At 34.7% G+C, this 26346-nt stretch overlaps 2 protein-coding genes across 29 annotated transcripts in view; one reads left to right on the top strand and one right to left on the bottom strand.

Moving 5' to 3' along the window:
- Mbd5 (methyl-CpG binding domain protein 5) overlaps nucleotides 1-2444 on the bottom strand; it is a 394577-nt gene extending 392133 nt beyond the window's left edge. For 23 of the 25 annotated variants that reach the window (XR_005737952.2, XR_005737953.2, XR_005737954.2 and 20 more), the window contains exon 1: nucleotides 1790-1931. The gene's annotated coding sequence lies outside the window, so the exon portion shown is untranslated. Of the gene's footprint in view, nucleotides 1-1789; nucleotides 1932-2423 lie in introns of those variants that run through there. The other 2 variants (XM_078017348.1, XM_078017349.1) reach the window with 1 other exon arrangement.
- Orc4 (origin recognition complex subunit 4) overlaps nucleotides 1880-26346 on the top strand; it is a 62029-nt gene continuing 37562 nt past the window's right edge. Inside the window, exon 1 of one of the 4 annotated variants that reach the window (XM_078017357.1) lies at nucleotides 1880-2011. The gene's annotated coding sequence lies outside the window, so the exon portion shown is untranslated. Of the gene's footprint in view, nucleotides 2012-2654; nucleotides 2865-2895; nucleotides 3101-26346 lie in introns of those variants that run through there. The other 3 variants (XM_078017358.1, XM_013355830.4, XM_040294288.2) reach the window with 3 other exon arrangements.

The raw sequence follows: 26346 nt of genomic DNA, 5'->3' as shown, positions 1-26346 counted from the left end.
ACTGCTACACAGCTCTTTTTTCTTTTTTATAATTTTTTGTTATTGTTATGTATAAACGTTTATTTTTGCACCCAGTTGGTAATTACAATTTTATAGAACAAGTTTCTACATATGTAATGCTTTTCAGTCACTAAAATACAAGTATATTATGTCTTGGCTTTACCAGCCAGAAAATAAGAAAGTATCATAATGTCTTCATAATATTTATGGCAAATATCCTTCTAGGTTGATATTTCTTCAATCCTTTCTAGTTGATCAAATTGCTGTTTTCATATTGCCAATATGATCACAAAATTGCTGCTTTACAGAAGAATATTTTTTTGTTGACATAAATTATGGCAGAGATACCAATGCAGATAAAAAAAAAGGGGTGTGTGTGTATGTGTATGTGTGTCGGGGAGAGAATGAGAAAGAGAGAAAGAGGGAAAGAGAAAGGGAATATATGTGTGCATCCATCTTCAAGGAAAGGATAAAGAATGCATATAAAACAAAATACCACTCCTAATGTAAGACCTAGTGTAAGGCCTACATCAGAAACATACTTTCTAGCATTTGTGAAATAAAGCACTGAATGAAAGCTATTCACTATGAACATACCATGTGAAAATGGAGAATAGTGATTTTTATCAAGATTGTTGCTCTATAAATCTAAACCTAGATTTACCTTTCAGTTTATATCTAACTATAAAATACTAACTACAACTTTGTTTTCTTTGATCCATGAAAACATATTTTAGACATTTATTTTCTTTCACATATAGTGAACAATTTGTTTCAGTACCCCAAGAGATGAAAAACTCATCTCAATTTACAACAGTAAATAAATAATTCAGTTAAAACTGAAAGTGGTACCAATCCGGCAAACTATTGATGGAGAGGTTTGGCCTTCCATGTAGCCAGAACAACATAAAGTTTTCAATAGGGATTACTTGTTCAGACAAGTTACAAGGATTAGAAAAATACTCAGTTAATTGTGAAATAGCTAATATTCTCATCCTATATGGAAAATAAATTCCAGAAACATATGTGGGTAAGACAATACCAGTGGCATGTAAACTTTAAGCATTTTAAGTTCTGCACTTTATAAACTCATATATGAAACAAACATTTAACAACAAAAAAAAAGCAATAATGCAAGTCAAAATCTAACCAAAGGCCTCTAAACTAAAAATTTGAAAATTTCTATTCAACTCAGATCAAACGAGAAATGGAGAAAATAAACCCATAACGCAAAAACCAGTCAAGTCTTCCAACCCAAAAGTCAATATCCAAATCACATACAGGACCAAAAAGGGGAAAACACTCAGGTCTACAAATGGATAGGCAGTTCCAATACAATCCAGATCCCGACATTTTCCCACTCAGAAACAAATGCAGTAGAGCTTTTCCTGGGCAAAGAGAAAAAGCTCTCCAAATGAAATTTTTTTAAGTGACATCTAGAAAGTGTGCCTCTTTCTGTCTCTTTCCCTGGCGCCTCATTGGAGGAAGGAGGGGGGTTGTTTTTGTATTCTCCCCCACTAGAGCAAGGCACAATCAGATGTTAGCTGAAGAAGAGAAACCACTTTTGACAACAGCAAATAAAAATAAAAGTGCCCTTCCTCCCCTGACAGGATGGGCACCCCACCTCACACATCCCTCCTCACTCCGACCCCTCCTTCTCTCACCCCCCCTGAGCACCACCCCCTCCTCACCCCGGAGCTCCACTGCGTATGTGGTTTGGTGCTACTGTTGCCCCGGAGTGAAAGTCAGAGCCAGAGGAAGGCAATGAATCCCCCACAAACACACTTACCTTTCCTGCCCCCCACTTTTGAGTGCCTTCGCTGGAGCTGTGGAGGATGACACAAAGGGTAATAAAGGGGGGGAGTGGAGGAGGAGGAGGCGAAGGAGGAGGAGGAGAGCTGGGGAAGTGGCTGCTCCTGGGTGTAGTGAGATGTCTCCAGCCAGGGCCAAGCAGCAGTAGCAGCAGTAGCAACAGCAGCAGCCACAGCAGCAGCAGCAGCAACAGCAAAGGGTCTGTGTTGCTAAGAGGCTTTTGGTCTCTTTCTCTCCTCCTCTCACGGCCAAAGAGAAGGAGGGTGGAGGGGGCTCCGGAGGGAAGCGAGTGGAGGGGTGAGGGGGTAGGAGTCGTGGATGGAGGTTTTCGAAGAGGAAGAAACTCCTTCTCCTTCTCTCTCAGGCTCAATCCCCCTCTCAGGGCTCCAGGCTGGAGGGTGGGGGAAGGAACTCAGCCGCCTTCCCCCCACCCCCCTCAATTCAAGGTTGAAGTGGGGTAAAATTAGTGTCCTGTCCCTTTAAAAATAGAAATAAAAGGTGCCCCCCCTCTGCCACTGCCTCTCTCTTCATCATCAGCTGCTGCTGCTGCTGGGGTCTCTCTGCTTGGGGGGGGGAGGGGGGTTCGGGTAGAAGAGACGGGAGGCACTCACTGCGCATGCCCCTCTCTGACGGGAGGCTGGTTGGTTGAAGGGAGGAGGAGGGGGAGGGGAGGAAATGAGATGTTTTCCCAGAAGGCTCCGAGGCACTCGCGACCCGGAAGACATTGTAGCGGGGGGTAGAGGGGCGGGGGCGGGGAGTAGGAGGAAGTCCGTACTCTTTAACATTCCCATCTCCCTCCTCCCTCCGAAGGGAGAGTGGAGGAACGGAAGTGGGCGTGGACGGAGGCGAAAGGAGGTCACGTGTTGAGTGGGAGGCGGGTCGAGGAGCCAGAGGCGATACGTGCGCAGGGCATGCTGGTAGTAGTTGGTTGTGTACGGCTGGCAGCAGCAGGTGAAGTCAAGGCGAGGTGGCGGCGGGACGAGCTTGGGAAACGAATTCAGTAGTCGCTAGATTTCGGCATTGCGCTGATAAAGCCAAGCTAGCAGCGAGAGGTAATGTCTATTAGACTGGTCTCACAATGAAGGTCAGGCACGCCAGCGGCCAAAGAAGAATCGAAAGTGGTAGGGTGGAAAGCTGCAGCGAATATTGGGAAGGGGCAGGCTTTTCTAGGCCGGGCAGGCCAGAGCGAAGCGGGATCTGTCTGTCTCCTAGCCTCCCCATGAGCCTGTCAACGCATCCTGACTAATGCAGGAAGTGCTGAGGATACTGCCTCTGCAGGGGATTGTAGGTGAGGTGCATCGTGGGTTGGATGTTAAGAGAGCAGTGAGATATGTGGGACCTTGGCTGCGAACTCTTAAATAAACTTTTTCCTCAGAGCTGGCGACGTATTTGGGGAATTAGAAGCCACGTGTGTGAATTTTGACCAGTTGCATCGGTAGCATTACTTATGTTGGATGTTGTGCCCTTTTCGCTCCTTACCTTGCAACCTTCTCTGGAATTTTGGAGTGACTTTGACACAGGATCAGGCAGGGAATGCTTGAGTGGAATTTCCCTCCATATTTAGCGTTGTTGCTTTCTCCCGTTGTGCCTGTTCTTAAGAGAGTTATGTGTGGGATTGTGTGTTCCTTGATGTTGAGTTTTATAACTGGTAAAGAGAGAAGGGATATCATTAAAATTTTCCCTTCCAGTGTAGATGGGAAATTTTTCAAATAGGTGCCTCGTCTTTTCTAGAGAAACAGCGATGTCTTTGTGTGTGTGTGTGTGTGTGTGTAAGTATATGTATTTCATACAATCTTTATTGAAAACATTTTCATTTTCCAGCTATAATTTTTCGTAAAGATATTTTGAAGGATCATTATTTAGGTATTCCCTTTTTAAACAGAAAATAAACCTCATGTTTAATGTGTTAATGTTATTTATTCTATGGTATGGATTCCTTTACCTGTCATTTAAACTTACTGTTTTTCTATGGTGTACTTCCCAAAAGTTTTGGTAGTGGACCCTATTTATCCATCATGCCTAGTGCTTATTACTCTCTGTGTGTTCAGTAATTATGTCAGATGGGATCAAAACTAAGATGTTCCTTTACTGGAAAACCTAATTGTTTACCATGTTGTAATAAGAAAGATTATATAGCAAGATAATTAATGTGCCTTTTATTTTTGTAGAAACTAAATCTTTGGAAAAGAAATCATATGTAGTATAATGAATAATAAAGTAAACTCTTAACCACTCCCCACTTTGAGAACTGGAACATCTTTGGAGCTGAAAGTACCCCAGTGCACATAGTCATGACCATTCCCCCACGTCACTGATTTTTTTTTTTTTTTGGTTTTTATTTTTGTTTTTGAGCCATTTAAACCTCTTTATTAGTTTACTTAGCTCAGGTATTTTTTTATAGCATCAGAAACAGACTACAACAGAGGCTGGAAGAGTTTTCAGGGACAGCTGAGAAATATGGACGTTAAAAATGATTCTAGTGATCTCAGACAGAAATGAAGAACATAATGCTAGAAACTAGAGAAAATATGACCCTTGGCATACAGTGGCAAAGGACTTGGTTGAATTGTATTTGTGTTCTAGCATTTGTGGTTGAAAAAAACTTGCAAGGGATGAAATTGGATAGTTAGCTGGGATTACTATGCAAAGTATTGAAAGGGCACCTTGCTTCTTCCTGATAACTTAGGGTAAAATGCAAAAAGAGAATGAAGTAAAAAAAAGAAGTCCCAAGTCTTTGATTTTAACATCCTGACTTTTATGGTAATTACCTACTGGTTTTAATATTTTTAAACTACCTGTGTCAGCATTCCTAAACACTGTAGATTAGCTTGTAAAGGAATTGCATATTATGTATCTTCTATTATTGTTTTTTTGTTCATGTTGCTAAGATTTGACCCTGATAGTATGCTTAGCAGTAGTTCATATATTTTCACTGTGGTATAGTTATAAAATAAGCCACAAGTAATTTAATTGTTCTAACATTAAAGGACATTTGGATTGTGCTCAGTTGTTGGTAATCATGAGCAATGTCACAATGTGTATTCATATACATGTATTCTTATACACATTACCCTGTATTTTTGTAGATTATTTATGTTTATCATCAACTTCTAGATTATGCTAGTCTTTTCCACAATGGATAAACCAATTTATATTTCCACAGAAATGTATGGTATATATCTTTTATTTCTGCAATATTGTTCGTAATTTTTGTATTTCATCAAGCTGATAAATGTACTTTTAGTTTCTGTTCTAATTTACATTGTATTTATTATATTATAATACAACCTCCTGATCACCAAGGAGGTTGAAGCTTTTTTTTTCTTACAAACATAACAATAGTGGAGTGCATTATATTCATAATTATCCATTCACAGCACAATTTTTCATAACTCTGTATATAGAGTATGTTCCCACAAATTATGCCATTATACATGAGCTCTCTTATTTTTTTTGCATTACAATTCTTAATACACCTTTATACCACAATTTTTTATATCTCTGTATATAAAGGTATGTTGACACAAATTCACATCTTCATACTTGTATTTTGTATAATGATGACTGTCTGCTTCCACTGTCCTTGCTATTCCCCTTCCCCTCCCTTTCCCCCTACTCCTGTTCCCTATCTAGAGATAATTTTCCACTCATGCTTTCCCTCTCTAGCCCACTTTGAGTCACCCCCCCTAATATCAAGAGAAAACATTCAGCATTTGTTTTGGGGGGATTGGCTAACTTCACTTAGCATAATCTTCTCTAATGCCATCCATTTCCCTGCAAATGCCATGATCTTATTCGTTTTTAGTGCTGAGTAATATTTCATTGTGTATAAATGCCACATTTTTTAATCCATTCATCCACTGAAGGACATCTAGGTTGGCTCCAAAGTTTAGCTATTGTGAATTGTGCTGCTATAAACATAGATGTGGCTGTGTCCCTGTAGTATGCTATTTTTAGGTCCTTTGAGTATGGTCCGAAAAGAGGAATAGCTGGGTCAAATGGTGGTTCCATTCCCAGCTTTCCAAGGAATCTCCATTCTGCTTTCCAAATTGGCTGCTCTTTATATACCCTAGAGATTAGAGCTCTATCTGATGTGTGAGGGGTAGAAATTTGCTCCCAGGATGTAGGCTTCCTGTTCACCTCACAGATTATTTCTTTTGCTGAGAAAAAACTTTTTAGTTTGAATCCATCCCATTTGTTGATTTCTTGGTTTTAATTCTTACGCTATAGGCATCTTATTAAGGAAGTTGGGGCCTAGCCCCACTTGATAAAGATTAGGCCCTACTTTTTCTTCTATTAGATGCAGAGTCTCTGGTTTAATTCCTAGATCCTTGATCCATTTTGAGTTAACTTTTGTGCATGGTGAGAGATAGGGATTCAGTTTCATTTTTTTCAAAAATGTATTAGCTATTTGGATTTCTTCTTTCTGAATTGTCTTTGAATCATCTAATTCTTTTGTGCAGTTTTTCTGTTTGGTTGTTTTTTTTACTGAAAATTTGTAGCAATGTGGCAAATATGTTCTCTGCTGTTAGCCTAACACTTCCTAGATGATAATTTCGTCTACATTTAATTCCTCACTGACTTACATGGAATAATGGTTGTTACTTGAATTTTACATGTTACTTTAACTCTTGCGAACAAGTTCTCTACCTGCGTTCTGCATATTCAACTAGTAGCTGAATATGACTTTTGAGCACTTGAAATGTGTCTGGTGTGACTGAGATACTGAATTTTTATTTTCATGTAGTATTATATTTGAAAACTGATACTTTTCTGAGTTATTATAAAACCTCTGTTTGGAACAACTTGGATACATAAATCTTCTCGGATGAAAATTTTATGAAAATATGGGTCAAATACTTTTATTATGACAATTTAGCATATGAAATTGTGGTGTTCTGTACATTTAAAATGAACAGGTGATTTGGAAAACAGTATGAAAACAGAATGTTTATACCTCAACTTTTTGTTATGATTCTATGTTGAAATTATGATCAGTATTACCTTGTTTTGCTTTTTTAAATGTTGGTACTAGAAAATTTTCAATTATTTATATGATTGATATTGTATTTCTTTTGGATAGCAATGCTCTCAACCATCTATGTTGAATTATATATTCCTATGTGTTTCCCACTTCTCTTTTTTCTTTATATACTCCTGCATTTCTGAGTCTTCTTTGGAGATCTTTTTTACTTTTATTTGAGTAGTCTTTAGAAATTCCTTAATGTACACACCCTATTTGACCATTTCTCTTAATTTTTTGGTTACCTTAGAATGTCTTCATTTTATCTTGATTATCTTGAATATTTGAGGGATAGTAAATTGTCTGATGTGTGGGTTTTTTTTCATCAGGTTGATGATAACATTCCACTGTTTCTTTCTTCCATTATTAATTTTAAGAAGTAAGCTGTCAATCTAATTCTCAGTGAGTGCTTTGAAGGGAATCTCTCTTTTAAATTCTTTTCTTTGTCAGAGTTTTTTTTTTTTGCTATTTCACTGTGATGTTTCTGTGTGGAATTCTTTGTCCTGCTTTGGTTTCATTGAGATTTTTGAATCAGTGCATCAGTGTCTTTAAAAAATAGTGCCTGTGTTCATTCTCAGTACTTCTGGAGAACTGCTAAAAATGGGAATTTTGGCTTTTATTGGCATAGTATTCACAGTTAATTTGTTTTCTATGACAGATAATTTCACTTTTTAAATTTTTTATGACTCTGTTTCTACTGGCTCTCCTTTTTTTCTTGTATACCTTTGTGCTAGTAATTTTTGAAAAATTATAGGTATATGAGTTCTGAGATAATGGTATCTTTCTGAAGAAAGCATATTTTTCTAGGAAAGATACATAGTGTTGCTACCAGTTACAAATCATTTTTTTTCATATTCAAGTCTTAAAAGTCTTCCTGTTATATATTTGATATTAGGATTTCAAATTTGCATTATTTCTACTTCAAATTTCCCTTGATCTTGACAATGCTCCTTTTAATGTCTCAACTTAAATTGGATAAAGGCTCATCTGAGTATTCAACTTTGGTGGGCCTTGTTCCTTTACATAGTCTAATAAAGCCTTAAGTGAATCAGCTTTGCTTCCCAGACTTTTCTTTTGAATGGCAAATGTCTTCAGAACAAGGGACTAAGTAGGGGCTTTATTTCTAATTTACCTTCTCCTTGATTTTTGGCATGTAATTTCTCACTGCTTTGTTTATTTTATTTTATAATGAAGTTGTTTTGTTGGCCTCAGCAGGAAAGTTGGTCCAGTCAGACATTACCATAAGTAGAACCCTCATTCACTTTTCACTTTCTTTTCTGTATTCTTAAAATTTAACTGATGTAAGTACTTGATACTTGTGAATATATTGAGAGGATACATTGACAACCAGCAGATTGTTTAGTAGTAAAAAAACAAATACAGAATGGTCATATAGCCAAAAAACAAAACAAAACCAAAAAAACCCCTAAGTTATCAGTGAGAGGATCTAGCATTTCGTAACTACCAGTTTTGTTTTATCTCCTTTTTTTTTACTATATGTAAATAGATTGTATATTATGTATCATTTTTCATCTTTTCTGTATTGTGTTGCTAAGATTTAAGTCTGTTAGTACATTTGGCTGTAGTTGATATATTTTCATTTCAGAATAGTTGTATTTCTAGTATTTTTAAGTATAGTAAGAATGAAGTTAACAGTATGATATGTTTAAAACTAGAAAGTTTAATACCAAAATAATAAGCTAAAATGACTTTTCAAAGTTTTTTTCCTCTTGAGAGGGGAACCAAGGGCTGTGACAACTGCCTTAGCTGATATCACATTCTTCCCTGGACTAGGCAAGTAAGGGATAAAGTCCCAACTATGCTGGCCACAGTGGCTCCTGAAGCTAAGGCAGGAAGATATCAAGTTTGAGGCCATCCTCAGAAACTTAGCAAGGCCCTAAGCCACTGTGTGAGACCCTATATCAAAATAAAAACTGAAAAGGGCTGCGGATGTGACTCAGTGGTAAAGCACTCCTGAGTTAAATCCCTAGTACTAGAAAAGATAACAAAAACCCAACTCTTTTAGTCCATCATAGTATAAATATAACAGAAAATATTCTGGAGAGTCAAACCTATGACAAATAGGTATGAGCTGTTTTTAAATAATGAACCATGTAAAAATAGTTCTGTTTACTTTTGAGACTGTTAACTATAAAAAGAGAAAAATAGCTTAAAATATGTTTTGCATTTCATTATTTGGTTTCTTATACTGTAGAAGCAAATATGATTTTAAAAAATTATAAATAATCTGTGAGTTAAGTAAAAACACAGAATTTTGTCTAGAAGCAAGTTTCTGTGAATCCCTACCTTCCCTACTGTTATTAAATAGTATGATTGTGCCTTAGTATCATACATTTGTCACAATTAATCAACCAGTGTCAAAATATTATTAGAGTAAATTCATACCTTTTTTTCACTTGTCATGACACCTTTAATATAAGCATATTATTGTACAATTTTTTGATATCATACCTTTAATTTCAACAATTAATGTTTATATTGTTTGTTATAAGGGTATAACATAACATGTAGATCAGAAAACAAAATTTGATTTCAAGCTAAAGATCATTTTCAGATGGTTTTTAGGTTTATTGTCTACTCAATTCTCATTGTATTACATTATTTAATCCTATTTATTTTTGTCTGTTTGTTTTTGTTTTTTAGTACCATACGATTTATTTTTTTAGTCATATATGACAGCAGAATGTATTTTGACATATAATACATACATGGAATGTACATACATCAGTCGTAATGTCTATTCTGCTGCCCTTCCTATCCCTCCTACTCCTCCCCTCCTCTCCCATCCTTTCTCTCTATCCAATCTAAAGTGATACATTTTTTTTTCCTCATCACAACATCATATATGTATTCTGTATAACAATGAGGTTTTCCTTCCATCTTTCGAGCAACTTCTCTTCTCCCTCTTTTTCCCTCCCACCTCTCTTCCCTAGTATGGAGAGATCAGTCTTTGTATTATACATTCTATGAATTTTAACAATTTACACGTATCCATCATTATGGTCTCTCTAGTTTAGGTTCAGTGCTGTTAAAAACTGCTTGAACTCCCCCTTGAACTGTCGATATTTTCACTGTTTCTGTAGCTTTGTCTTTTCAATAATCCATAAAATTATATTCATACAATCTGTAACATCTTCTGTGACTTCTTTCACTTAATAAAAGATGTCTTTTGCTTCTCTGTGTCTTTTCATGGCTGGATCGGTTACTTTTTTTTTTTTTTAAGAGCTGGATAATATTCCATTGTGTGGATATACCAGTTTGTTAATCCATTTACTTACTGAAGGACATCTTACTTCCAACTTTTGATATTTATAAATAAAGATACTAGCTGTACATGGTGGCCTGTAGTCCCAGCTATTTGGGCAGGAGGTTTATATAGGATGGTTACTTGAGTCCATGAGTTCCACACCAACCTGGGCAGCACAGAAAAACCACATCCCCCCAAAAAACAAAACAAATTAATAAAGGTACTATTAACAGATATAGTTCTTTTTCAGATATGTCTTTAACTCACTTGAAAAACAAAAGCATGTGATTACTGGATTGTGTGAGAACAATATAAATAGGTTGGGAAGGAACTTGTCTTCCAAAGTGGTTGTACCGTTTTGCAATCTCTGTCAGTAATGCATAAAAGTTCCCATTTCTCCAACATTTGGTATTATCTTTCCTTTGGATTTTAGCTATTGTAATAGGTATGAAGTGGGTATCTCATTGTTTCTCTGTCCCCTTTTCTAGTAACATGATGTTGATCATCTTTCGTGTGCTTTTTTTTGCCACTTTATATGATGAGGTGTTTGGGTCTTTGGCATTTTTAAACCGGGTGATCTCTGTTTATTTGGGATACCAGTAATTAATTGGATATGTATTTTTCAAGCATTTCCCCCAGTTTGTGACTGTATTTTCATTTTCCTAATAGTGTTATTTGCAGGACAGAATTTTTGATCTTCATAAAATCCAGCTTATCAATTTTTTCTTCATGTTTTTGGTGTTGTATCTAAAACATCATTGCCAAACAGAAGCCTATATTATTTTCCTGTTTCTTTTAGGAGTTTTACAGTTTTGCATTTTACATTTACGTGTCTGATTCATTTTGAGTTAAGTTTTGTGAAGTTACAAAGGCTGTGTTAATTCATCATTATAAGTTTGAAACGGGTTTGTGTTTGTTCTTCAGCTTTGTTCCTTCAGTATTGTGTTGACTCTTCTAAGACTTCTGCCTTCCTATATAAACTTTCAAATCAGTTTGTTATATTCACAAAATTGGATTGGGGTTGCATTCAATTTATAGATCAAAGTTGGAAGAACTGCTGATATTCAGTAGTACATAATCTTCCTGTGTACATGAAATATCTCTCCATTTGTTTAGGTTTTCTATAATTTCTTAGAGAGTTTTATAGTTTTCCTCAAAGGTCTTATACATATTTTGTTAGATGTATACTGAGATTTTTTTTGATTTTGTGTATATATGTGTGTGCATGCATGTGTGCTATTATAGATGGTATTGTTTTGATTTGAAATTTGAAAAATTCATTACTAATGTATTGGAAAGCAATGGGCATGTGTATATTAACCTGACTTATATCCTCTAATCTTACTGCAATAGTTCATTAGTTTGAGTCATTATTTTGTTGCTGTTTAGGAATTTTCTACTTACACAATAATGGCATCAGTGAACAAAGACAGTTTTATTTCTTCCTTCCAGTTTTATTTCTTCCTTCCTATCTGGATACCTTTTCTTTTCTTATCTGGATTTCCTTTTCTTGTCGAATTAGCTAAGGATTCCATATCATGTTAAATAGAAATAATAAAGATGACATCCTTGCATTTTTCCTTATGGTCTAGTTTATTGTTAGATCTAATCTGTATTTTGTTGGCAATTTTTGTGTCTATATTCATGAGAAATATTGGTCTTTTTTTTTTAAAGAGAGAGAGAGAGAGAGAGAGAATTTTTAAATATTTTTATGTTTTAGTTATCAGCGGACACAACATCTTTGTTTGTATGTGGTGCTGAGGATCGAACCCGGGCCACACGCATGCCAGATGAGCACGCTACCGCTTGAGCCACATCCCCAGCCCAAAATCTTGGTCTTTTTTGTAATAACTTTGTCTGGCTTTTTTTATTAGGATAATGCTAGTCTCCTAGAATGAAATCGGAAGTTGTTGTGGTCAGCTTTTCTGTCACTGTGTCCAAAAGACCTGACAAGATCAACGCAGAGCAGGAAGAGTTTATTTTGGCTCATGGTTTTAAAGGTCTCAGTTCATAGATAGCTAACTACATAGCTATGAGCAAAGAATATCATGGCAGAAAAAAGTATATCAGGACCTAGCACCAGAAGAACAGAGAGCTCCACTTACAAGGAGCGGAATATCCAAAAATGCAAGCCCCCTGTCTTTTCCAGCCACACCCTACCTGCCTTCAGTTATCATACAGTCAGTCCATATCGGTGGATTTATGCACTAATTAGGTTACAACTCTCCCAATTCAATTATTTTACCTCTGAATTTCCTACATTGTCTCACACATGAACTTTTAGGGTACACCTTATATCCAAACCACAATAGAAGTCTTCCTTCAACTTCTATTTTTTTGGAATAGATTGTAGAGAATTAATATAATAAATCCCTTAAATGTTGGTAGAATTTACCAAACAGAACCCTTCTGAGCCTATTGTTTTCTGTTATTAATTATTGATTCAATTTCTTTAGAAGATTTGGATCTATTCATGCCATCTATTTCTTGTGTAAATTTGGTAGATTGTGTCTTAAAGAACTGTTCTTTATTGTTTAAGTAATCAAATTTGGTTTGTCATGGAATTCATTACATTGTTTTATAATAGCATATAAATGTCTATTGGATCAGAACTGATGGCTCCTTTTTCCACTTCTGATTAGCAATTTTATATATTTGCTCTTTTTGTCTTAGCCTGGTTAAAGGTTTATCAATATTATTAACGTTTTCAAAGATAGTTTTTTATTTTGTTGGTTTTTCTTGATTGATTTCCTGTTTTCAATCTCATTGATTTCTGCTCTAATTTTTTTAAATTTTTTAAAAACATTTTTAGTTGTAGATAGACGCAATACCTTTTTATTTATTTCTATGCCGTGCTGAGGATTGAACCCAGTACCTCAAAGATGCAAGGCAAGCGCTCTACCACTAAGCCACAACCCCAGCCCTCTGCTCTAATTTTTCTTTTTACTTAGGTTTTAATTTGTTTTCTGATTTCCCAATCCAGACACTTAGGTTATTGATTTTGATTTTTTTGGTCTTTTTGTTGTTGTTGTTGTTGTTATAATATATGCATTCAGTAATATAAGTCTTCATCTGTGGATTGCATTTATTGCGTTGTACAAATTTGGTAAGTTCTATTTTCATTTTCATTTTGCTCATAATTGCTTCACCCATGTGGTATTTAGAGGTGTGTTGATTTATCTCAATATATTTAACATATTTGGGGATATTCCAGCCACCTCTGTCACTCATTTCTAGTTAATTTATTTTGGTCCATGAGCATATGAATTTGTTAAGATATGTTTTACATTCCAGATGTGATTTATTTTGGTGATGTTCCTTTTGGATGCAATATTCTGTTAATGTCAGATCAGTTGGCCCTTAATGCTGTCCAGTTCAAGTATGTCTATACTGACATTCTGTCTGCTGGATTTATCAGTTATTTTTGGAGATCTATTGATGTCTCTTGCTAGGCTAGTGGACTTATTTGTTTCTGTTTTTTAGCTTGGTGATTGGTTTGGATTGGATTGGATTGATTTGGTTTGTTGGATTGGTTGGGTTGGGAGAATTTTGGTGCTGTAGATTGAAGTCAGGGCTCTGTCTTAATGAAGAATTGACCCCTGTATTATAAATGCTTTTACTTTGAAGTTTGTTCTGTCTAAAATTAACATAGCAATTCCACCTTCCTTTCAACTAACATGGTATAATTTTATCTTCTTTTAATCTGTCTTTATATTTACAGTGTGTTTCTTAGAACATGTAGTTGAGTCTTGTTTTTTTTGTTTTGTAACCTACTCTTTTAATTGGTATAATTATTTAAGGTATTCACGTTTAAGGTCACTGCTGGTAGAATTGGATAATTACCATATTTGTTCTTGATTTTCTCTTTTGACCTTGTTCTTTTTTTTTTCTCCTGTCCTTTGCTCTTTCTTTCTCTTGTTTTTATTTGATTCAGCTTTTTTTCTCGTACTCAATCTATTGATTATAATTTTTTAGACTTATTTTAGTGGCTACCATAGAGTTTGCAGTATAAATCTACAACCAATTCAGCTTCTCTTTCAAATAATACTCACTATATCACTTAATGGCCAGTGTAAGTATCATGTAACAGTATTCTCAATTTCTCTCTCTCATCTTTTATTAGATTAGTTATTCATTTTACTCATTCATAAGTTATATTTACGCAATACATTTTTGCTTATATTATTTGGAACAAGCTTTTAGACCAGTGAAGAATAACAAAAATAATACTTTATCTTTGTTTATTCCTTCTCTGGCACTATTCCTCTCTATGTAGGTTTGAATTTGTGACTTGCGCATAATTTGCCTCTTGTCAAAAGAACTTCTTTGAACATTTGTTTCAAGGCAGGTTTACTGGTAACAGATACCCTCATTTTTTTGTCTTTAAGGATAATCTCACTTGATATAAATTCTAGGGTTTTGTTGTTGTTGTTGTTTGCTTGTTTGTTTTGGTATCAGGAATTGCAACCAAGGTGCTTAATGCACCACTGAGACACATTCCCAGACCTTTTTTATTTTAAGAGAGGGTCTCACTAAGTTTCTTAGGGCCTAGCCAAGTTCTGAGGCTGGCTTTGAACTTGTGGTCCTCCTACCTATGCCTCCGAGTTTCTTGAATTACAGTTATGTACCACTGTGCCCAGCTCTTGTTTATAGTTTTAAAATCTTAAAGCACCCTAAGTATTGCACTGTACTTTCTTGCTAGCATGGTTTCTGAAAAGAAGTCAGATGGGATTATCATTAATTTTCTATTGATAAAATGTTTTCCTTCTAGCTTCTTTTAGGATTTTTGGTTTGCTTTCTGATTTTCTGCAGTTTGAATAAGATATGCTTAGGTATAGATTTTTTTGGAATCTATTCTACTTGATTTTCTCTGAGATTCTAGCATCTGTGGTTTAGTGTACTTAAATAATTGGTACTTAAATAATTTGGTAAAAAATCTCAGTTATTATTCAAATGCTTCTTTTGTTCTTTTCTATACTCTTCCAGTATTCTTTCATTGTGCATGTTATACCTTTTTTAATTCTCACAAGATGGCTTTGGGGTTTTTTTGACTCAGTTCATATAGAAATCATGAAAGAGCAAAGTGCAGCTCTCAGTTTTGAGTGCCAGTAGCTCTCAGCTCTTGATGTGAGCAGGTCTCCCAGCTATGCTTAGTAGCTTTCCTAACAGCTTTCAGCACCATGAGCTAGTGGTTTCTAGAAACTCAGCATAAGAGGAGCAGTTCATGGAATGGGGGTTTCTAGGTTGTCCCCTCAAAGTTAGAGGAGTGCTGCATATATAGACAAAAGGGGCAGGCCAATTAACTCACACAGTCTCCTGCCTTCTGGTTTTCTGTGCTGTCCTGCCAGTCTATATACCCTGCCCTGGCTGTCATGGGTGGGGGCACTGTTATAGTGGACTGGTGTGAAAATATCTGAAGCAGCTGCAGGGTATATGGAGACTACCTGAGTACCTGAGTAGAGTTATCTGGACCTGCTGGACAGTTATTTGAAATAGCTTTGGCTAAGGTGAAGTCTCCTAGAGCAGTTGCTGGACAACTGAGGCTGAAGGGAAGGTCTCTGTGGAAACTATGGCAGCAGGCACTGCAGCTGCAAGAGGGTAGAGGCTGAAAGGGGAGCAGCTGCTGATGTCATGGTGACAGCCCTACCTGGCTACAGAGGCAACCATGGACAAATCAACAGCAGGGTTTCTAATCTATGGTTCCTGGATAGCCACAGAAGCAGTAGTAGTGAAATTGGTTGGCATAGCAACTGCAGAGGCTGTGGGGGAGTGCTGGTCCCTATTGACATTTTCTCTGACCATCCTGGGAATAGCTACAGCTGTCACTGGCATCAAAAGTGGTGCAGGCCCAACTAAGAGTGCTGAGGGCCTTCACCCCATACTTCAAATCTTGCTGGCAGGTCATCTGGCTGTGCCCCAGGGCAGTGGCAGCTGTAGCCAAGCAGTTGGGCATGGGGAAAGGATACATTCACTATCAGTTGAACAGCAGATTGCCAGTGCTCTGCAGGTTGGCTGCCTGCAGAAAAACACACACAAACACACACACACACACAGACACACACACACACACACACACCCCTATCTGTAGACAAAAAAAAAAAAAAACAAACAAAAGAACAAAAACCTTTTGGGAAAGATTGGGCCCTCCTCTTTGGTCTTAGTCTCACACTTCTTAGACATTCTTTTCCATTCTTCTCAATTTAGTTAATAAGTTACTGTTGGTATAACTTCAAGCTACCTGTTCCTTTTCTGGTTCCTGTCTATATTTCTAAGCCTATCAGAAGAATTATATATTGTCTTTTTAACTTCCAGCATTTCGTTTTGATTCTTAAAGTTTCCATCTCTTCGCTTATTATATCCATCCATAAACTGTAGATTAGCTGTTCTGTGTGTGTTTTATTTTTCCATTAGAGCCCTGCCATTCTAGTCTTAGTCATTTTAAAGTTCCCAGTGTAATAGTTCCACAATCTTTCCCATATCTGAATCTAGTTCTGCTTCAAGGAGTTTTTTATTTGTTTTTTCTTTCATTGTGAAAGCCACATATGATGTGGGGTAAGTATATCTTTAGTGAAATTGTACATTCGTGTACTTCATAATTAGACTAAATTTATTGTTTTCCATAGCTGTAGGTCCAGACTAAAATTTCCTGTTGTGTCTTCTATTTAAAATATTTCTAATATTTCTTTCGGTTTTCCTAAGGACTTCTTAGATACCATCTGTGAAGTATATAGGAGTTCTTACTAATGTGGTAGTAAAGTGTGGTAGAAGAGCACCATTCTATAGACCTATTATTAGGTCTCAATTTTTGTGTGTATGAGCCTTTGTCCCTGGGCTTTCACTATCAACACGTACTTTTAGGTTTGTCAGGAAGGGTAGAAGAAACTGGAGTTGGTTATTTCTCTTCTCTGGGTCTGTTAGGCTCTGGTAAAAGTCCAGTCAGTCAGGTTCTGGTACATAGTTTCCCTTGAGGGCAAGCCTCATTGAGGCTTAGGTGTATTTCATTATAGCTACTTCCCCCTGTTAACACCCCTATCCCTCTAACCCAACCCCAGAAGAGGATTTTTATTATTTATTTATTGCCAGTATTTAGGATTCCTGGAGGAACTCAGGAAAAGTGATGGAACCTCCCTTAGACTGGTTTCCTAAGAATCTTCAACTCTGAAGCTTGTCTACATTGAACCTTTAGCAGTACCCTGAAATAAGCTCCAGTGCAGTTTTTGATCCTCTTTCAATAGTCCATGATTCTTTGTGTGTGCTGATGCCTCTCCAGTTTGGGGAGAAAACACTTTGCCCTGTGATCTCATGGATCTCAGTTGTTTTCAGTTTGTTCAGCTTATTTCTTGTGATGAGTGCCAGCTTCAAGCCACCTTACATTCCAGAACTGAAATTCCTCATCCTTTTAAACCAAAAAATATCCTTTTTATATTTTTAAAAAAAAATTACTCAAGACTATACTCATTGAACAGTAGTAGTCTTATTGTACGTGTATATTATGGCTTAGTTCGTCTCCTGCTGAGTATTTTCCTTTATTATAACTAATGCTAGATATTAAACCATTATGGCATGTATCTGTGATTATTTCTGTGTATATCTGATTATTTCTTATTAGATAAGAAGCTTAGAAGTGGAACTACTGAGTGAAAGGTGGCACAAAATTGAGGCTTCTACTAGTACATGCTTATACTCTTGTTATGAGTTGGTTCCACTTACCACAACCTCACTAACTTTATTAACTAAACAAAATACTTTTATTTTTGCATGCCAAACATAAGAAAAAATTCCACTTTAGAGATGGAATTTATTTTGTTGGAGTCTGAAAAGGAATGATTTTCCTCTCATATGATGTTATATATGACAAAGTTCTGAGACATGTAATACTAACTTTCTAAAACAAAACAAAATTGGCGGGGAGGAGACTTGTTAGAATCCTCCCTAAAACAATTATCTGCTACAATATCATATTACAGTATAGTTGTAACTAACATTTTCATTTGTCCTGGTGAGGTTATTTAAGCATGGTGATAGAAGGTGGAATGGAGAACATAATTGGGGAACGTCTTTTAATTGATTATATTACTTAGGCTATAGGAACTTTATCTCCTGTGTCCTGTATAAATGGAACAGTGAATATACTGTCCTTAAAAGGTTTTAGGGAGCATTATAAGATTTTGAGTTTGCATCAGTAGTTTATAGAAGTCCTTTAATAGTTTCTCTCTAGAGCAATGTTACTTTCAGTTTTCTCCCTCAAGTAGTTTAATTAGTATTTACAAATTAAATCTCAGAGAGTTGGAACATCGTATTCAGATCCAAATAACATAATTCAGCTACCTGAGTATGGCAAAGAAAAACGTTATTAAGTAGTAAGGAGTATTTTATTTGTTATTCTTAAATGAACGTAAGACCCTGAAGTCATTGTTATTGAAAAAAAGAAAGCACTTTACTTTATGGATAGGTCCAGGCTTTTCAAGGAAAATTTGCCCACATATGCTTTCTCTTTACCCACTTACTACTTTACCCTGGTGTTAAATCTTGTGTCCTATCTGACACCCTCATCCTTCCAAAAAAAAAAAAAATGATGTTTTCAGTGATTGAGGTTTTTGTTGTCTTTGTACTATTATTTACCCACCCAAGTAAACACATGAGCTTTGATTCACTAACTTTATAGTCAAATTGGTCAGAGAATATAGACTACTATTGATGAGTTTAATAGTTAGGATGTATCCTGCTGTCATGTATAACTAAAAAGAACAAATAATTTTTTAAAAAAAGTTGTACTTATAATCAGTGCTCAAAACATTGTATAATGCTTTTCAAAAGCCTAAAAGATTTCTAGACTGGTTGCAGATCATGTTGCTTCTTTCATTAGCCTATGTAATTTAGAAGCAAGTACAGTTTATTTTTAGACATGTATTTTAAAGTAGTCCTTCCAGTATTCTTTCTTTTCATTTTTTAACACTGGAGTTGATGATTTACCATCTTGTACAAAATGTGTTCCTTGTTAATAAGAAAAATGAAATAATTGTAGGAACTTATAAGTGCCTTTTTTCCTGAAAATTTTGTATTATTAACCATATGATCATCCCACCAAGGTATATTTACTTTTTTAATCAATCTCAACCCACCATGTTCTTAAAAAGAAATATATATTTATTAATATGAGGGTTCCAGTAGGTTTTTTATAAAGTAGATAACTTATTAAAAACATATACTCATACATGTGTTGTATACATATATGTGTGTGTATATTTATATATGACTCCAGGAACACTGTTAGGCAGAAGTGAAAACTATAGGAAACTCAACTTTGCAGGAGACCCTGCTTTTCTAGAGAATTACCAGCCTTTTCAGTTTGAATTATTTCATCAATATTGCATAATCAGACATTAGAAAATCGCAATTCTTCATTTTAATATCAATGAAGAAAATAACTTGGTCACCAAAAGACGAAACTAAAAATGTTTAAACCTTGGGTTCATGTGATATAAATTTGTGGTCCTCAGTAAATTGTGTCCATGAATATTCAGAGCAAATGAGAGGAAAAAAGGATTTTATAAAATTGGCAGTGATCGTCACTGTTTTCCATTTTGAGCAAATTTTTTTAGAAATTACATAAAATACTTATTTTCTTTGAAACTACTCTTCAGCTATCTAGAAATCAAGAAGACATCTCAATAGAAGCTGTGCCCTAGCTTGAATTACTAGACACTAAACTACAGATTAATACACTATTTTTGAACTGATCCCTTTAGGAAGTACTAATAATCTACTAACTTGAAATTTATACTTATGCTGTCTTCTGTCTTCCCCACCTTCGACCTTTCTTTTTATCTAATTTTATCTTTACCTCACTATAAATACTCCATCTGGAGATGGTGTGAGAGTTATTTCTTGCTGACTGGAAGAGAATTATTTCAAATGAAGATTAAAATTACTAGTCAGAACACTTATTTATTATGTTAATATTTAGAAGCACTTCCAATATCTTCATATCTTTACTTTTAACTATGCCCTAATTTGGAATACTTTTCCTGATAATTTTGCATTAGCCATAACTGGCTACTAGTTAGACTAAATTTATTGTTTCCATAGTAAATACATTTTATATATTTAAAATATATATATTGGCAACGGGAATTTAAAATATATTACCCAACACTTGAAAATATGTAGTTTCAAGCTATTTCATCTATGAAATGAAGCCAGAAAAATTAAGTAAAAGAAATGAAAATGAAAACACTAGATTTCTGTAAAAAAAATTAATTTTCTTTAACATTACAAGGAATTAAAAAAGAAAAATATTTGAAGATAATATTTGATCAGAACTCTATGCATTAAAGACTTTCCCAGTAAAAAATAATTAGCATATAAAATGTAACGTAGATGGAAACGTAGACATAGCTATGGAAGAAAAGCAGAAGTAGAAAACTTCACTATTAGTACTGGTGTCCTTAACAGCTTTGTCACCAACTGAGCCTAGATTTGAGTCTTTGGTTCTGTCATGTCTTTTTTGCAAATTAAATTTCACTAAACCTTAATTTTTTTCCTTTGTAAATTTTACATGATATTTAATCCATAGGGTTAGTATGGGGATTAAATTAAATGGTTGACCTGACATGCAATTCCATTAACTGCCAAGCATGGTAGTAACACTGAACCCTTTAGGAATGATCATATTATATTAGGGAGCACAAAAATAGAGATAGAAAACAGAACAAAGCAAAACAAAACACAGAAACAGACTTTTGTTCTAGTTTCTTTTACAGTACTTTTTGCAGAGGGCAATAATGGATCAATGGTCTTTGAAAGCAACTTTAAGGTACCCCAAAACTATCAGGGCATACTTCTATGATATATACTCGTGGACTATTTTTCAATTTAAAATAATAAAAGTTTTTAAGTATTGATCATAAGGATATTGTGGTTAGATCCATCAACTATGGTCTTATATAGACCCTCAAATCACGGACAGAAAGCCAATCAAACCTCAGAAGTCATTCCAATTACTGGGTCCCATACCCAGTTTCTTTTTCTCTTTTTGTGGTATCAGGGATTGAATCCAGGGCCTTGAATATGCTAGGCAAGTACCCTACTACTGAGCTACATCCCCAGCCCCAGAATTTCTGATTTAGGTATGTGGAACAGAGCTTATAGAACTTGCATTTTTTTTTAAATTGCCAGATGATGCTTCTGCTGCCAGTTCATGAATCACACCTTCTGAGCAACTGGAAAAATTGAGTCTGATTACTGGACATCTCACACTAAAGCTGATAAAACTAAAAAGATATATAACAGAAGATAAAGAAATCCATGAATAGAAATAGCAACTTCTCAAATCAAGCTAGGCTGGAGGTAAAAAAAAAAAAAAAAAAAAAAAAAAGTAGCTGGGGGCTGTAGATGGAGAAATTTTAAGTAGGAAAGGCATCAGGAGACCAAAAAACTTTAATAATGGTAAACAGACTTTGAAGTCTTAGAATACTAATTAGACAAAACAAGAGGTCATATGTCATAAACTACAAAGGAAAATAGAAAGCAGTTAGAAGTTTCATTCCTCCAAAAACATAGTAAAATGGTTTTTTTTTAATATTATTTGTTGATAGACCTTTGTTTTATTTATTTACTTATATGTGGTGCTGAGAATCGAACCCAGTGTCTCACACATGCTAGGCAAGCGTTCTACCACTGAACCACAAATCCAGCCCGGAGTTAAATGTTTTTTAACCTATCATTTGATAATCTGGACAATGGTGAAGATATGCCCTAAGTGCATGTTGTCCTGTGATCTACTTGGAAGTCTTTGGTTACCTGAATGTTCACATAAACTTTTATAAAGAAAATAGTAGAAGTCTAGAGACTGTCAACTTATTGGATAATTTATATGTACACATTATTTCCTTTTTTGATATTTATGTTTTAATAGTAAAGAATAAAACAGTTTTATAATAATTTGATTCATCAGCTTTTCTTGGGAAAATTAAAATGTCTACACTAAGAAAAACTAAACAGAAGTAAAAAGATGTACATAAAAATAGAATATTTACTAAAAGCTGTCAAGTTATCAGTCTAAGGTGGTACCAAAGAACTTGAGAGGCTCCTAATATAAAAAGTCTGAAAAAAAATGTTCATGATTCAAAAGATGAAGACCAAGATGTGTTCTGATAAGACAACCAAATAATGGAGCTACTTGAAGGTTATAGTTTCATAGTTCCAATTATAGAATGAATGGAGAATGATTAAGCACTAATGCACTAGCACTAATAGGCTATGTCTGTTACTGTGATGACAAGTGGGTGATCACTGGCAAAGAGCAAATAGTATTCAGGAAGGAAGACAAGCAATATGGATGAATATTCATAAGAAATATCATTTCTAGGGCAACAAACCTGAACCTATGTGTTAGAAACTCCCCTTCCTTTTTGCCCTTTTTTAACATTATGAGTAATTACTCAGTTTTACAGTTAGAATTGGAAATGAATTAATGTCACAGAGCATGCTTTTAAAATTACTGGTGAAGCACTCACTGAGTTACTAAGGCTGGCTTTGAACTTGGGATCCTACTGCTTCCTGAGTCACTGGGATTATAGGTGTGCATCACCATGCAAGTTCCTGGATCTTTTTCTGTTTTGAGGTTTTTGATTACTGATCCTGTGTGTGTGTGTGTGTGTGTGTGTGTGTGTGTGTGTGTGTGTGTGTGTGTGTGTTAGTAGGGATGGAACACGGGGGCACTTTGCCACTGAGCTACATTCTTAGCACTTTATATATTTTATTTTGAGACAGGGTTTCAACAAATTGCCAAGGCTGGCCTCCATCTTGTGATCCTTCTGCCTCTTAAACTTTAATATGAAACATGTTGGTCTACTTCTACTAAGGAAAATACATTATTAATCTTTTAAATATTTGTTACTAGTGAGCTGTTAATCCAGGATTATAAGAATATAGAGCAATTGACTGATACTGATTTTCTGAAAATAATTGTTACCTTCTCTTGCATGAACACTGGTTAACTTTATAAAGTTTGTGAGTTCATTTAAAAATTATTTATTAAATAAATTTCTTAAACACGTAAACTATGTTTTAACCATTTTGAAATTTTGTTGCTATAAGACATTCATGATTAATGACATAACTACATGTATTTTAAGTTATAAAAGAGCTCCCTTTATTTCTGTATTTTTGAGAAAAATATTTCTTGAAGTTCATGGCATATAATCATCTCATATTACTCAAAAGACCTTTTTTCCTCTTGTATACATATGGGAGGAAAACTTAAATGTGATAAAACAAATCTTTAAAAAATCATTAAGGTAAAGATTCTCAAGCAAGGTGTCTTCTGTACACATAAAAGCTTTCTAACAGCTCTCTTAGGAAATAACTGAGAAGACCATTTTTCTTCTAAGAATAGATTCAGTAGTTTTTTTCTTTGGTTTCCAATTTTGGAGATTGAAACCAGAACTCCTGTTGGTGAGTAAAATTTTACTACCTGGTTTGAACAGTAATTGGGAGATTTGTTTTCTATTTATTTGTCAAGGCATAGCTCAGCAGCACACCTATGGTCATATCCAGAGAAAATGGAAGCAGTATTACCAGGGATGGCTTTGTAATTGTTAACTGTATGAAGTTAATAAATATTACTATAAAACACAACAAAGCCACAATGGCTGATCTTTCTTCAATTTATTGAAATGTGTTTGCATTTTAAAAATAGTTGGCTAAATAAGTAACAGTTGGTTAAGAAGATAATAACTTGGTTGGGTTCAAATCCTGGCTTTGCCACTTGCATGCTTCTGACATATAAATATATTTTTTAATAGACAAATAAAAAATTGTCTATGTTCATGATATACAGCATGCTGTTTTGTAGAATGACTAAATCAGTTAATATTGTCCTTATGTGCCTATTTTTTGTAAGAATATTTACAATCTGCTCATCAATTTTTAATTATATGTTATTATTAACTATAATCACCATATTGTACAATAGACCTCTTAAATTTATTCTCAACTCGAACTGAAATTTTATTTGTCTTTTTAGTCAATGCTTTGTGTCATTTGGCTAAGATTTCCCTAGTCCTTCCCCGAGGGCCTAATAAATAACATTCTACTCTTAGGCTTCTCTAAGCGACTCTTCTCTTTTAGAGACCACATATGAGTTAGATTATGGAGTATTTGTCCTTCCGTTTCTGCCTCATGTCTTAACACTGGTGATGTCTAGGTAAAACCAAGTTGTAACAAATGACTCCAATTTCTTATTTAAAGTGAATATTGTTCCATTGTGTGTGTATATATATATATACCACATTCTCTTTCTCTATTTATCCATTGATGCACAGTTGTATTGATTCCATATGTTGGCTTTGGTAAATAATGCTGCAGTAAACATGGGAATGAGGATGTCTCTTTGATATACTGATTTTCATTCATTTTGATATATAGCCAGGAGAGGTATCGCTGGATCGTAAGTTTAACTCTATGTGGAACTTCTATACAGTTACCCATATTGTCTGTACTGATTTATATTCCTAACAGTGTACAAGCAGTCCCTTTTCTTCACATCCTTGTTAAATTTGTCATCCTAATAGGTATGGTATGGTATGATTACTCATCCTAGTTTTGATTTGCATTTCCCTGATGATTGGTGATATTGTTGATATTGAGCATTTTCTCATTTACCTATTAGTCATTTATATGTTGTCTTTGAGAAATGTCTTTTCGTGTCCCTTGATAATTTTTTAATGGGGTCATTTTTCTTGCTATTGAGTTATATGAATTTCTTATGTATGTTAGATGCTAATCCGTAATCATATATGATTCACAAATATTTTCTCCTTTTCCATAGGTAGTCTTTTCACTTTGTTGATTATTTCCTTTGCTGTGTGGAAGATTTTTAATTTAATATAATTCCATTTGTCTGTTTTTTGCTTTTCTTACCCATGTTTTGTCATATCCAGAACTTTGTCAAAAACAATGTCAAAGAGTCTCCCTCTTTTTTCTTCTAATAGCTGCAATTTTAGGTCTCTGGTTTAAATCTTTTTAATCTAATTTGAGTTGATTTTTTTTTTCATATGGTATGTTATTAAGAATCCAGTTTCATTCTTCTGCGTGTGGAATTTTCCCACCACCACCCATGTCTTAAAGAAATTATTCTTGTTCCATTGTGTGTTTTTGGCATCTTTATTATACTTGGCTTTGTAAATGTGTGCATTTATTTCTGGGCTGTTTATTCTGTTCTGTTGGTCTGTTTTTGTACCAGTACCATGCTGTTTTGATTATGATAGTTTTGTGATAGATTTCGAGATCAGATAGTGTTGATGCCTCCAGTTTTGTTCTTTTTGCTTAGGTTTTGCCTGTGCAATATTTTTTGTAAGGCCTTATGAATTGCAGGAATTTTTGCCCCATTTCTGCAAAAAATGTCATTGCAATTTGAATAGTGATTGCCTTGAATTTATAGGTCACTTTGGGTAGTGTGGACATTTTTAACAATATTAATTCCTCTAATTCATGAGAATGTGCTCCCTTTTTCAATTATTTGACCCTTCTTTGGTTTCAGTCATCAGTTTTCATTATACAGAGCTTTCATCTCTTTGGGTAAATTTATTCCTGAGTATTTTATGTTGCTTTTGCATCCTGCAACTTTACTGTATTTATTTATTTAGTTAGTTAGTTTTAGGTTCTTACAGTTCTTTGGTAGAGTTTAGGTTTTTCTCTTTGTAATGTAATTTTGTCTATAGATGGACAATTTTTTAACTTTCTTTAGTATGATATGAATGCCTTTTTTTTCTTTTTCTTTCCTAATTCCTTGAGGTAAGAGGTACTGTACTTTGTTAAAATATAAGTGGTGAGAATCAGCATATATTTCTAGTTCTTGACCTTAGGTGGAAAGACCTCATTTTTAATTTTTCACCACTAAATATGTAATTAATCATGGACTTGTCATAAATATTTTTAATTGTGTTGAGATACCTTGCTTCTCTACCTAGTTATTAAGAGATTTTCTGCATCTTTTGAGATGGTCATATGATTTTTTGTCATTTATTTTATATTTATTTTACATAGTATGTCTGTCTATTTATAGTTTTTCATAAATTGTATACCAAGGAGAAAATTTTTGTATACCAAGGAGAAATCCTACTTAATGATGTGAATTATCTTTATAATGCACTGTAGATTTCAATTTGCTGGTATTTTGTTGATGATTTTTGAATCTACATTCATCAAAGATATTGGCCCAGAATTTAGTTTTCTTGTG

The sequence above is a fragment of the Ictidomys tridecemlineatus genome, chromosome 7 (genome assembly GCF_052094955.1).
Source record: "Ictidomys tridecemlineatus isolate mIctTri1 chromosome 7, mIctTri1.hap1, whole genome shotgun sequence".
Classification (NCBI taxonomy): Eukaryota; Metazoa; Chordata; class Mammalia; order Rodentia; family Sciuridae; genus Ictidomys; species Ictidomys tridecemlineatus.
The sequence above is the reverse complement of the archived record's forward strand: the minus strand, read 5'-3'. Positions and strand labels throughout refer to the sequence as shown.